The following is an 11,801-nucleotide window of genomic DNA, read 5'->3' on the forward strand; positions in this document are numbered from 1 at the left end:
AGTTCGGTGCAACTGATGCTCGAAGCGAACTGTATGCTATGGAGCAGTTCCATGATTACATGATGGTTGATAATTGTCCTGTTCTAGACCAGGCTCATGAGATATAGCGCCTCGTTAAGGATCCAGAGCTACTGAAGTGTGAGTTACCAAACAGGTATTTTGCGGGTTGCATTATTGCAAAACTCCCTACTGGATGGAGGAACTTTGCTACTTCTCTCAAGAACTTGAGATGTGAATACTCTATTAAGGATGTCACCGGTCATCTAAGTGTTGAGCATAACTCGAGAGCGAAGGACTCACAGGTGAAAGTGGCAGAGGGTTCTTCTAGTGAAAATGTGGTGCAAAATAATTTCCACAAGTTCAAGGGAAAGAACTTTGTCCGACAGAATACTATATTCAAGAAGAAGGGTAAGAAAAAAGACAAAAATAGAGATGGCTACTTTACTTGTGGTTCAGAGGAACATTGGGTAAACAAGTGCCCAAACAAGTACAAGAATCCACGACAGGACTCCAAGTCTGTCAATGTAACCATGAGCAATGGTGCTCGGGCAACTGGGTATGGTAATTTGTTTACTCTACTTTCAGTTTGTCAGTCCACCGATTGGTGGGTTGATAGGGGGGCAATATTCATGTGTGTGCTGATGTCTCAGTGTTCTCTTCTTACCAGGTCACACGAGATTGCTTCGTCCTGATGGGGAATGGCTCGCCTGCTTCTGTTCATGGTGTTGGCACGGTAGATCTGAAGTTTACTTCGGAAAAGATCATGCAACATGTCCCTGCTATCAAGAAGAACTAGATGATGCCCCGCGCATTGCTGTGGGAACCTTGGTCAAACATATGTATAAATAGATGCTAGAAAACTAAAACTATTACAAAACCAAATTTAAGAATGCTCTCGGGGTATATTTTAAAAACAATAAAGTATATGAAGCATGTGATAAAATGTTGTGTGAAAAGTGAGATCTATTGGATTGAAGTCAAACAGGGTGCCATTTTTAACCAAAATGTGTACATATGACCTACATATGTTTTCTCACTCCAACTGTACAACATACAAATATATGTTGTCATGCTAACGCATATGCCCGCATAAAAATAAGTGAGACAAATTAACATGCATGGTTGGTGAGGTGGCATGGTTGCATGAATAGATTAGTGCACAAATTATAACTTATGACTACATGCATGACTTGATGATGTGGCATAGTTTCATGAAGAGGAAATATAGGTAGTGGGTTGCAACTATTTAAGAATAGAGGATCTCGTTAGTGGTTGCCTTCTATGCAAAGAAGGGTTTAAGTTAGTATTCGAGTCCAATAAATTAGTCGTATCTCGGTATGGACCGTTTGTTGGAAAGGGATATGATTGCGGAGGCTTGTTCCTCCTCTCCCTCGCACATTTCCGTAATAATGTCGTGAACCAAATTCATTCTAATGTGAACAAACGTGAGGTTTGGCATTCACGTCTTTATCACATTAATTTAGGGTGTATGACACACCTAGATAAGATGGATTTAATCCCAAGTTTCACCCTAGCCAAAGGCTCTAAGTATCATGCGTGTGTGCAAGCTAAGCAACCTCGTAAGCCTCACAAGGCTGTGAAGGAGAGATACTTGGCACCACTAGATCTCATACATTCAGATCTTTGTGAAATGAATGGTGTGTTGACTAAAGGTGGAAAGAAATATTTCATGACGTTGATTGACGATTACACTAGATTCTGCTATGTATATTTGTTAAATACTAAGGATGAGTCTCTACACTACTTTAAAAATCTATAAACCTAAAGTTGAGAACCAACTTGAAAATAAAATAAAACGAGTTCGGTCTGATCGTGGTGGAGAGTACTTTTCGACGAGTTCCCTCTATTCTATGTGGAACATGGTATTATTCATGAGAGGACGCCTCCCTACTCACCCCAGTCAAAAGTGGTTGATGAATGGAAAAACAGTACTCTAATAGATTTGGTTAACACCATGTTAGATACATCGGGTTTATCCAAGGCATGGTGAGGGGAGGCTATATTGACTTCATGTCATGTCCTAAATAGAGTTCCCACGAAGGATAATGAGACTAATCACTATAAGAAATGGGAAAAGAAAAGAAATACACGCTCTTACTTGCGCACTTGGGGCTGTTTGGGGAAGTCAACATGCCGATAACCATAAAGCATAAGTGGGGAACAAAGACCTTGGACTGCGTTTTTCTAGGCTATGCGAAGCATAGCGTTGGATATAGATTTCTAGTGGTGAAATCTGATGTACACAACGTGAAGGTCGGTACGATCATGGAGTCTAAAGATGCTACATTCTTTGAGGATATTTTTCCCATGAGCGATAAGCAAAGCACTTCTAGACTGGAATCTAATGAGGTTCCTCAACCTGCCAATCTGATGGAATTTTATGAACACAAAAGTGATGAAAGTTCCATGGAGGATGATGAGGAAGCTCCTGTTAGGAGCAAGAGACAAAGGACTGGAAAGTCTTTTGGTGATGATTTCCTTGTGTACCTCATGGATGATGACACTCCCAGTTCCATTTTAGAAGCTTACACAACACCGGATGCTGACTACTCGAAGGATGCGGTCCGTAGTGAGATGGACTCAATCTTGGCTAATGGGGCCTGGGAGGTCACTAGTCGTCCTTATGGTTGCCAACCATTGGGATGTAAGTGGGTGTTCAAGAAGAAGCTTAGGCCCGATGGTACTGTTGAAAAGTATAAGGCTAGGCTTGTGGCCAATGGTTATACCCAAAAGGAAGAAGAACATTTTTTCGATACTTACTCACCTATGGCTAGACTGACAACCATTCGATTGTTACTCTTGTTGCGTGGTCTTCTCGTTCATCAAATGGGCGTTAAGACGACTTTCCTTAATGAAGAGTTGCACGAGGAAATTTACAAGCAACATCCGAATGGCTTTGTAGTAAATGGTCAGGAAAGAAAGGTGTGCAAGCTATTGAAATCTTTGTATGGCCTCAAACAAGCGCATAAGCAATGTCATGAGAAGTTTAATACAACTTTGACATCTATTGGATTTGTTGTTAATGAAGCTAACAAATGTGTATACTATCACCATGGTGAGGGCGGAGGAGTAATACTTTGTATGTATGTCGATGACATACTGATTTGGACCCACCTCAAAGTAATTGAGGAGGTCAAGGCTTTTCTTTCTCATAACTTTGAGATGAAATACCTAGTTGTGGCCGATGTTATCTTAAACATCAAATTGCTATGAGAAAATGAGGGTGGGATTACACTTTTGCAATCCCACTATGCTGAGTAGATTTTGAGTCGTTTTGGATATTCTAACTGCAAATCTTCTGCAACACCATATGATCCTAGCGTGCGGATTTGAAAATTCGGAGGCATGATTGTTGATCAATGGAGATACTCTCAAGTTATCGGTTTACTCATGTACCTAGCATGTGCTACTTGGCATGACATCTCATGTGCTGTGTGCAAGCTAAGCCGGTTTGTTTCCAACCTGGACATGTGCTTTGGCGTGTTGTTGAGCGAGTCATGCATTTTTGCAAGGTACCGCGAACTACTAAATTCACTATTCTGGGTACCCGGCGGTACTCAAAGGGTATAGTGATTTGAATTGGATATGGGATGATGAGGAGATGAAAGCCACAAGTGTGTATGTCTTCACACTTGGTGGTGGTGTTGTTTCCTAGAAGTTTTGCAAGTAGACTTTCTTAACAAGATCGACTATGGAAGCATAACTCACAACATTAGACACTTCATGCGTCAAAGCAGAATGGCTTCAAGAGATTTTGATGGATTTTCCAGTGGTTGATAAGCCAGTTCCGACTATCCTTATGAATTATGTTAATCAAACAGTGATTGCCAAGGCTAAGAGTTCAAAGGACAACATGCAATCCACGAAGCATATAAGAAGAAGATTGAAATATGTCACCCATTCAACAAACTCCGGAGTAATAGCGTTGGATTATATCTAGACGGCTAAGAAACTTGTAGATCCCTTTATAAAAATGCTATCACGAATTGTGATAGAAAATGCATCGAGGGAGATGGGCATGAGACCCACGTAAGTTTCCATGAGGGTAACCCAACCTATGTGATCGGAGATCCCGTGAATTAGGACCTCGGTAAACAATCCAGGGATCAACTGAGGAGAGTATCCTTACTATCCCACTCCGTTGGAGATGCAATACTCTCATAATCTGTAAGGCATGCTGACTTTTTCTTAATGTGTTCCAAAGCTTGTGTAAGCAAGATGCTAACCTACAGAGCATTCTTTGGAGGAACACATCTATGTGAGCCCGACTGCTGGTTACAGTCTATGAGACTGGGTAATATCTAGGAAGCTCATGAGAAGGTAAGGAGTATGACTAATAAGCTTCACCCGTGGGGTTTAGCCTTCCTCAGCCACGTATCAGCTGACAATAGGCGAAACTTCTGCATGCTAAACTCACAATTCAAGGCATAGTCCATTATTCAGTTGTGAAGAAGTCTAATCATGTTGCTCTAGGTGGAAGTTCAACTTAACAGTCTCCACTAAAAATTCTGGTATATCAAACATTGTTTGGAAAAATTGACAAACTTATGTGCCTCGAGATTTGGTGGGAGTTGTTGGATTATAGATGGGATTAGGCCCATATAAGGCAATAATCCCTCGTTAATCTCTATGGCTCATGTGAGTGTACGGTAAGTGGTGGGAAGTTTAGTACCATACTGCTACAGTAGTAAGAGTGAGACCCCTTTATAAGGGTCGCTCTATCACTTTTCATTGGGAGCTTGGAAAGAGGAGTTGTACACGCACGCTCCTCCTCCGCCACTCACCTTGCTTCGCCACGCCACGCCTCACCTCTTCACGATGCGTGCACGCGCCGCAGGTTGCGGGAATGAGCCGAGCCGAGACTTATTTTTGCCAGTGAGAAATGGTTAATTAATTGTGAATTAATTAACTAGTCCCTAAACAAACATGCCACTTTCCGAGATGTTGGGCCATGGGCTGTTCACGGACTCGGTCATGGGCCTAGTCTAGGCCCATCTACCCAACGGCCTATATAAGGAAGTGCCGACTGTGGAGTGTGACATAATCTGTTCACTCTCTCCCTCTCTGTGCAATCCTAGCCGTCATCTATTGTTCCTCTCAGTGTGCTGCTTCCGATGATCCCATCCCGATGACCGCATGCACGGTTGGTCAGGAGAGCAGGTGCCTCCCGAACCCTGTCGTTCGAGATCCTGTCCGGGATAAAGGAAATAAGGTTTTTGGGGAGCGTCTCGGCGCGACTGCTTCCGATCCGTCCCCGTCTCCGTCCTCCTCTGCTTCGACTACTTCCCCTCCGTCGACACCATGATTGACGATGATGCCGTCGTTGTCACCGCCAAGAAGAAGCCACAGACAACGCCGGGGTTGTTGCTGACGCCGCCGCGTTTACTTGGCCAACCGGAGGGTATGATTTGTTCATCCCTCATTTACTCGTTCTCATGCTAGCCGTATATGCCATGTTCATAGATATTCCGTGTCTATGTACTGTAGGTGCTAGTATGATTAGATATTGATTTTTTTTTGGAAAAGGAGGTTCAACCTTGGGCCTCTGCATCAATCGATGCATGCAGCCATCTTTATTAATTATTCCACAAAGGTCTAACAAGAGTATACATCAATCCACCCAAAGCCACCACTCACACCTACAAACTCGATAATGTGGAGTGCTCTCACTCCACATATCTAAGACCGATATTGTTTCCAATCCATCCACATAACGTATCGGGAACAACAGTCAGTGCAGCACACCTAAAACGCACACCTCACACACACGTTTTACAAGCCGCCATCATCATCGAACCACTGACCCATCTTCAAGAAAGAGATCCGCATCATCCTTGCCAGTCCAATCATCCGTCAACGCCACCACGGCGCCATCGCCCTGCGCTCATCCGTGCAGATACGAAGACTCTGAAAGATCTGTCGTGCGTAGCACCTGCCAACCAGGCATGACTCAGCGTAGCACCTGTCGGCCAGGCATGACTTGACAGCTCCACCAAAATTTCGTGCAAGACGAAGCCGCTCCACCTCCTGCCTCAGTCTGCCAGCGCTGCTCCATAAACGATGCTCCCAAGAGAGAAACGGCACCGCAGTACCGCCATCGTCCGATCTGGAAGACTAGATCCTAGGGTTTCCCCCGAAGCAGTGCCCACCACCAGCAACCGTTCAGGACACATACAGTGCCCACCACCACTCAGCCCTCAAGGCGACGCCTTCAGAAAGGTCACGACGTCAAGGACGCCGCCGCCGCCCACCGAAGTTAGGGTTTTCACCCGAGAGGCAAGGGAGGGGAGCAGAGGAGCAGATGTATACCGACGTCTTCAAAAAGAATAACGGCGCCCTTGAGCGTCGTCGGCGGCGCGGCCGGCCTGGGCCAACCAAGGGGTTTCCTTCAAATGGGGAGAATTTCACTTCCCGGCCTCTGCACCAACTAGGGATGCATACAACCATTTTAGTATGAGTACCAAGATAAACATGGTCCTCAAAATATTGATATGAAGTGCATGTCATATTACCATGCTTGTTATTTACTCGTGGGTTAGTCTAATCAGGAAAGTGCTATTTTTCTAACAGGGAGAATTAGACTAGTTCTTTCCAACTATAAGTATTTAGGTACAAAGGGATGTCACGTATAGTATTATGTAGTTGTAGCAAAACTGTATTTATCATTTAAAAAGGTTGAAATTGATTTATTGCATTGCTACACAATGTGATAAGATAGATATGTCCGATATTGTTGTAAAATCACCATTATTCCTTGTTGCTATTAGGCATATCATAGGTGCTGCGGGTCACTATCTCGCGTATCTAACGAATCACAAAGGTGGGCAATATTTCTAATAGGTTCTCTCCCACCAGCGCAAGATATCATAGTATTCTCTAGACAACGCTGCACCTATGATTGGCGGCTTGGGTTGATCTGAGCACCAAGCACAGAGAGACAACCTAGTCCACAAGCGGCAAGTTTAAGGCGAGTGTGGCCAATGGGGACAGATCACGTCAAAGCCAGACGACTCCCATTTGCCAGATGAGATGAGATGAGATTAGATTGGAGTATCATGTCTAGAGTGGCGATTAGTTTAATGCTCACGGACTCGTGAGTGTGTGTGGTGCCTTTCGTATCCCTCGATTTGACCTAACCGGGACGTGTGCTCAGGTGAAAACGGGAGAGCCAACGGCCGGCTAGTCGGCCGAGTGCGTGTATGCATGGCTCTTCGGGTGGAGTTGGGACCTTGGGTTCGTGTCTACTGACCACGGGTGTTGGACTGGCTCCCGTTGCCGCTGACCTGCGCTCGCTCTGTGGTCGCCTTGCTGTCTGACTGAAGGCGCGTGGGAGGAAGAAGAGAACGGAAGAAGCCTGAGAGCATGCATCGGCGGTCGAAGTCGGACGGCAAAGGGCCAGCGCACACACCCTATAAGTTGATCACGTGTTCCGTGCTGCATTTTCCTAGTGGAGAGTAAAGCAGGTAGCTAAAGCAAACCGAAGGTTGTCAAATCATCCATCCAGACGGCTGACTTGACACTCACCATCCACCATGATCGATCTCCTTACAGAAGTGGTCTCTTTTCATCCGAACTCACCATCCAGTTTCGAGATAAGCATACTGGAAGTTTCTACAGAACCAAGCATGCACTACATGCGTTTCTTTTTCCTTAGTGGAATGTGAAAGTTAAATGATACGGGGCACCAGAAGAAACTCGTCCCGCAGATCAACCAACATCCTGTTTCCATATTACTTCTTCTACTACCTTCGAACTTGAAGGACACTTCTTCCAGAGCATCCCGTACGTCTTTGCTGAATGCCACGGCAAGATGGCGCTTTACTCCGCACCTTCACTCCCCTTGCTAATGTCAATCACTACGCTCTACAATGAGACGCCACCTGAATTTTTGTGCTGCAGTACAAACCAAGCACAATGTCTAAGAGCTTCCCCACACGCCACTGCCTCCAAAATCCGTCGGGTCTTGTCTGTCATCCACGACCACCTTTCCATCCGTGTCCCTACGCACAGCCCTCCCAAAACTTTCTAGTTTGACTTCGACAAGGCTCCACCAACATTTATTTCAGTGATAATAAAGAACTCCTGCACAAGTGCTCTGTCAGTTCTTCATCAGCCAACTCTCACACGCATCTTGTCAAGATTCCTTCCGTGGCACCACAGGTTCAACACATTGCAGTGTTTGCCATACTTGTGTGGTGCAGATATTACTCTCTCTATCCCGTAATGTAAGGTGCTTTTTGACACTATACTAATATAAAAAAAATCCTACATTATGAAACGGTTCAGCACAAATAATTCTACAGTTTTGTGTCAAAAATATTAGCTCTGAGGTTTTTAAAAAAAACCCTATTTAGCGGCTTTTGCTCGTTTGATGATGATTATGATAGATAAGGCCTGCGGATGATGATGTAGCATAATTGTTCATGTGGGACATCGTTGCAATTTCTTTTTTTACCAAAAACTCCCTCCCGTCTTCAAAAGAACAAAAATCTACCCCTGAGCAAAGGGGCCGCCTCCCCCGTGTCCCTTTAGCGCCGCCCCTCCCTCTCGATGCTACTCGTCCCTTGTCGGGTTGCCTCCCCATGTCCTTCCAGCGCCGTGTCTCCTGCGACAAGGGCACCCCCTTGGACACAAGGGAGTAAATTGCACGGAGGTATCACAATTGATGCATTGAAAGTAGATTGGTACCAATATTGATAATTTTTCCGGATCAGTGTCATGTCTAGAACGATACGTTGCAAAAAGGACTAAAATCAGGGTTTATACGTATTAACGGACTTTCTGACCGGTTGGGCCAGCCCGTCATCTACGGGGCTCGAACCAACGACCTCACCTAAACAGGTGAGGCGCCAAACCAACATGCCACAAAGTGGCTTGCGCTGCTGAACCTGCGGGGTCTGCTTTATACTTTGTATAAAATTATATATAACTATTAAATTACACAAACATTAAAAAATGAAATTTATATGTTGCGAGGCTGCGGGAATCGATACATATATTGTGTATCCTCATTATATTATTGAAATACGCAAAAGTAATAAAAATATATGCCCAACGAACATTTTTAGAAACACACAGTTACTTAAAAAGTTGATGAAACATATTAAAAATATTTGTGTAGTTATAATAAATTTTAGAAATACATTAAAACGGTGCAGCTTTTATTAAAAAAGGTGTTTCTTGAAATGCAAAATGATTTTAAACTATAATATGTAAAAATATTCATCATATTTTAAGAAAATTGCTTATTATTTTAGATATAACTGTATAATCAACTATTAGAAAAAATTATTCTTCATATCTACATTTCTGAACATTTTTTGAAATAAACATTGTCAAAACAAAAAATTCTTTACATGGTCGAAACCCCAAAGAACTTTACATGGTCCCTTGAATTGGTCATACAAGTCCACGAGAAATTTGTTCAAAAATACGGAAAAACTTTGGGGAGTTTCAAAAAAGGCTTGTGCTTTTAAAATTTTGTTCTGAATTCCAAAATGTTCTTGTTTTTAAAAATCTACATAAATACAAAACATGTTCGGATAAACTAAAAAATTATTATTTTAGAAAATATCATATTTTTAAGTTTTTATTGAAATTCCAAATTTGTTAGTGTTTTAAAAAAGTTTGAAAAACTAAACAACCTTCGTGTCCAAACTTATGTTCGCTCTTTTTAATAAATATACATTCGTGTCTTGATATTTTGAGCCATTATGAAGGCCATGAACATTATTTGATATTTCTGCACAAATGTTTTTGAGAATGTGAATATTTATATTTTATGGACGGATATGAAAAAACAAAAGTTTTTCAAAATTTTAACAATTGCTTGAAAGCGTGTGTATTTCTTAAAAATAAAAAATGAAATGAAAAAGAAACTGTATAATCAACTATTAGAAAAAATTATTCTTGATATCTACATTTCTGAACATTTTTTGAAATACGCATTGTCAAAACAATAACTTCACCGTGCACTATTTAAAATGTTTATCATATCTTGGAAAAATTATTCAACATAATTTATAAAAAATTGTTAATTTGCACTTAAAATAGTTTCATTGTATATTACCAAAAAAAATTATATTAAAACAGTTCCGTTTATAAAAAGAACCTGAGCAACGAACAAGGCCGAGTAAAACATGAAACAGAAAAACAAAGCAGGCCTCGCAGCCCAGTTACCGACCCATATGCCAATAGCTAAAAGAGACCATGCATGTGTTCTAAAACCAGCGGGTCCATGATGTGGAGGCTAGGGCGCCGCGCCTCGCCTCCGTAGATCGCGGGTTCGAATCCCCCGGATGGTGGTTTTGTTCCATTTGATGGAAAACATTAAAAAGAGTCTGATTAGGTGTTGGAAAATTATGAATAATTTTTTTTCTTTCGTAGGATCATTTTTTGGGGAACATTGCATGGGAAACAAAAAAATTCCTACGCACACGAAAACCTATCATGGTGATGTTCATCTACGAGAGGGAGATCGGATCCACATACCCTTGTAGATCGCTAAGCGGGAAGCGTTAAGAAACGCAGTTGATGTAGTGGAACAGCTTCGTGATTCAAATCACCGTCGTCCAACGATCCGTTCCGATCTAGCGCCGAACGGATGGCACCTCCGCGTTCAGCACATGTACAGCTCGATGACGATCTTCGCCTTCTTGATCCAGCAAGAGAGACGGGGAAGTAGATGAGTTCTCCGGCAGCGTGACGGCGCGCCGGTGATGGTGATTATCTATTCCTGCAAGGCTCCGCACGAGCTCCGCAGAAAACCGATCTAGAGGAAGAACTACGAAGTAGAGGTTTAGGGTTGCACGTGGCAAAATTGTGTCTCAAAAACCCTTAAACCTCTAGTATATATAGGAGGAGGGGAGGGGCTAGCCTTGAGGCTCAAGAGAGCCCCAAGGGAGCCGGCCGAGAGAGGAAGAGGAGGACTCCAACTCCAATTTGGTTTGGGAAGGAGGAGTCCCCTCCTTCCTTCACACCTCCCTCTTTTTTTCCTTTGGTTTTTTTTCCTTCCAGACGACATAGCCCACTTGGGCTGGCCTCACCAACCCACTAAGGGCTGGTGCGCCACCCTTGGGATATTAGTCTCACTCCCGGGTGGGTGAGCCCCTCCCGGTAAAAACTCGGAACCCATTCGTCACTCCCGGTACACTTCCGTAATGCCCGAAATTTTTCCGGAGACCAAATGAAACAATCCTATATATCAATCTTCGTTTTCGGACCATTCTGCATACCCTCGTGATGTCCTGATCTCATCCGGGACTCCGAACAACCTTCGGTCACCAACACCTATAACTCAACTATACCGAACCTTAAGTGTGCAGACCCTGCGGGTTCGAGAACTATGCAGACATGACCTGAGACACTCCCCGGTAAATATCCAACAGCGGGACCTGGATGTCCATATTGGATCCTACATATTCTAAGAAGATCTTATCGGTTGAAGCTCTGTGCCAAGGATTCATATAATCTCGTATATCATTCCCTTTGTCCTTCAGTATGTTACTTGCCCGAGATTTGATCGTTGGTATCCCTATACCTATTTCAATCTCGCTACCGGCAAGTCTCTTTACTCGTTCTGTAATACAAGATCACGTGACTAACATATTATCCACATTGCTTGCAAGGCTTATATATGATGTTGTATTACCGAGTGGGCCCCGAGATACCTCTCCGTCACATGGAGTGACAAATCCCAGTCTTGATCCATGCTAACTGAACGGAAACCTTCGGAGATACCTCTAGAGCACCTTTATAGTCACCCAGTAACGTTGCGACAT

Source organism: Hordeum vulgare, chromosome 2H (assembly GCF_904849725.1).
Source record: "Hordeum vulgare subsp. vulgare chromosome 2H, MorexV3_pseudomolecules_assembly, whole genome shotgun sequence".
Lineage (NCBI taxonomy): Eukaryota > Viridiplantae > Streptophyta > Magnoliopsida > Poales > Poaceae > Hordeum > Hordeum vulgare.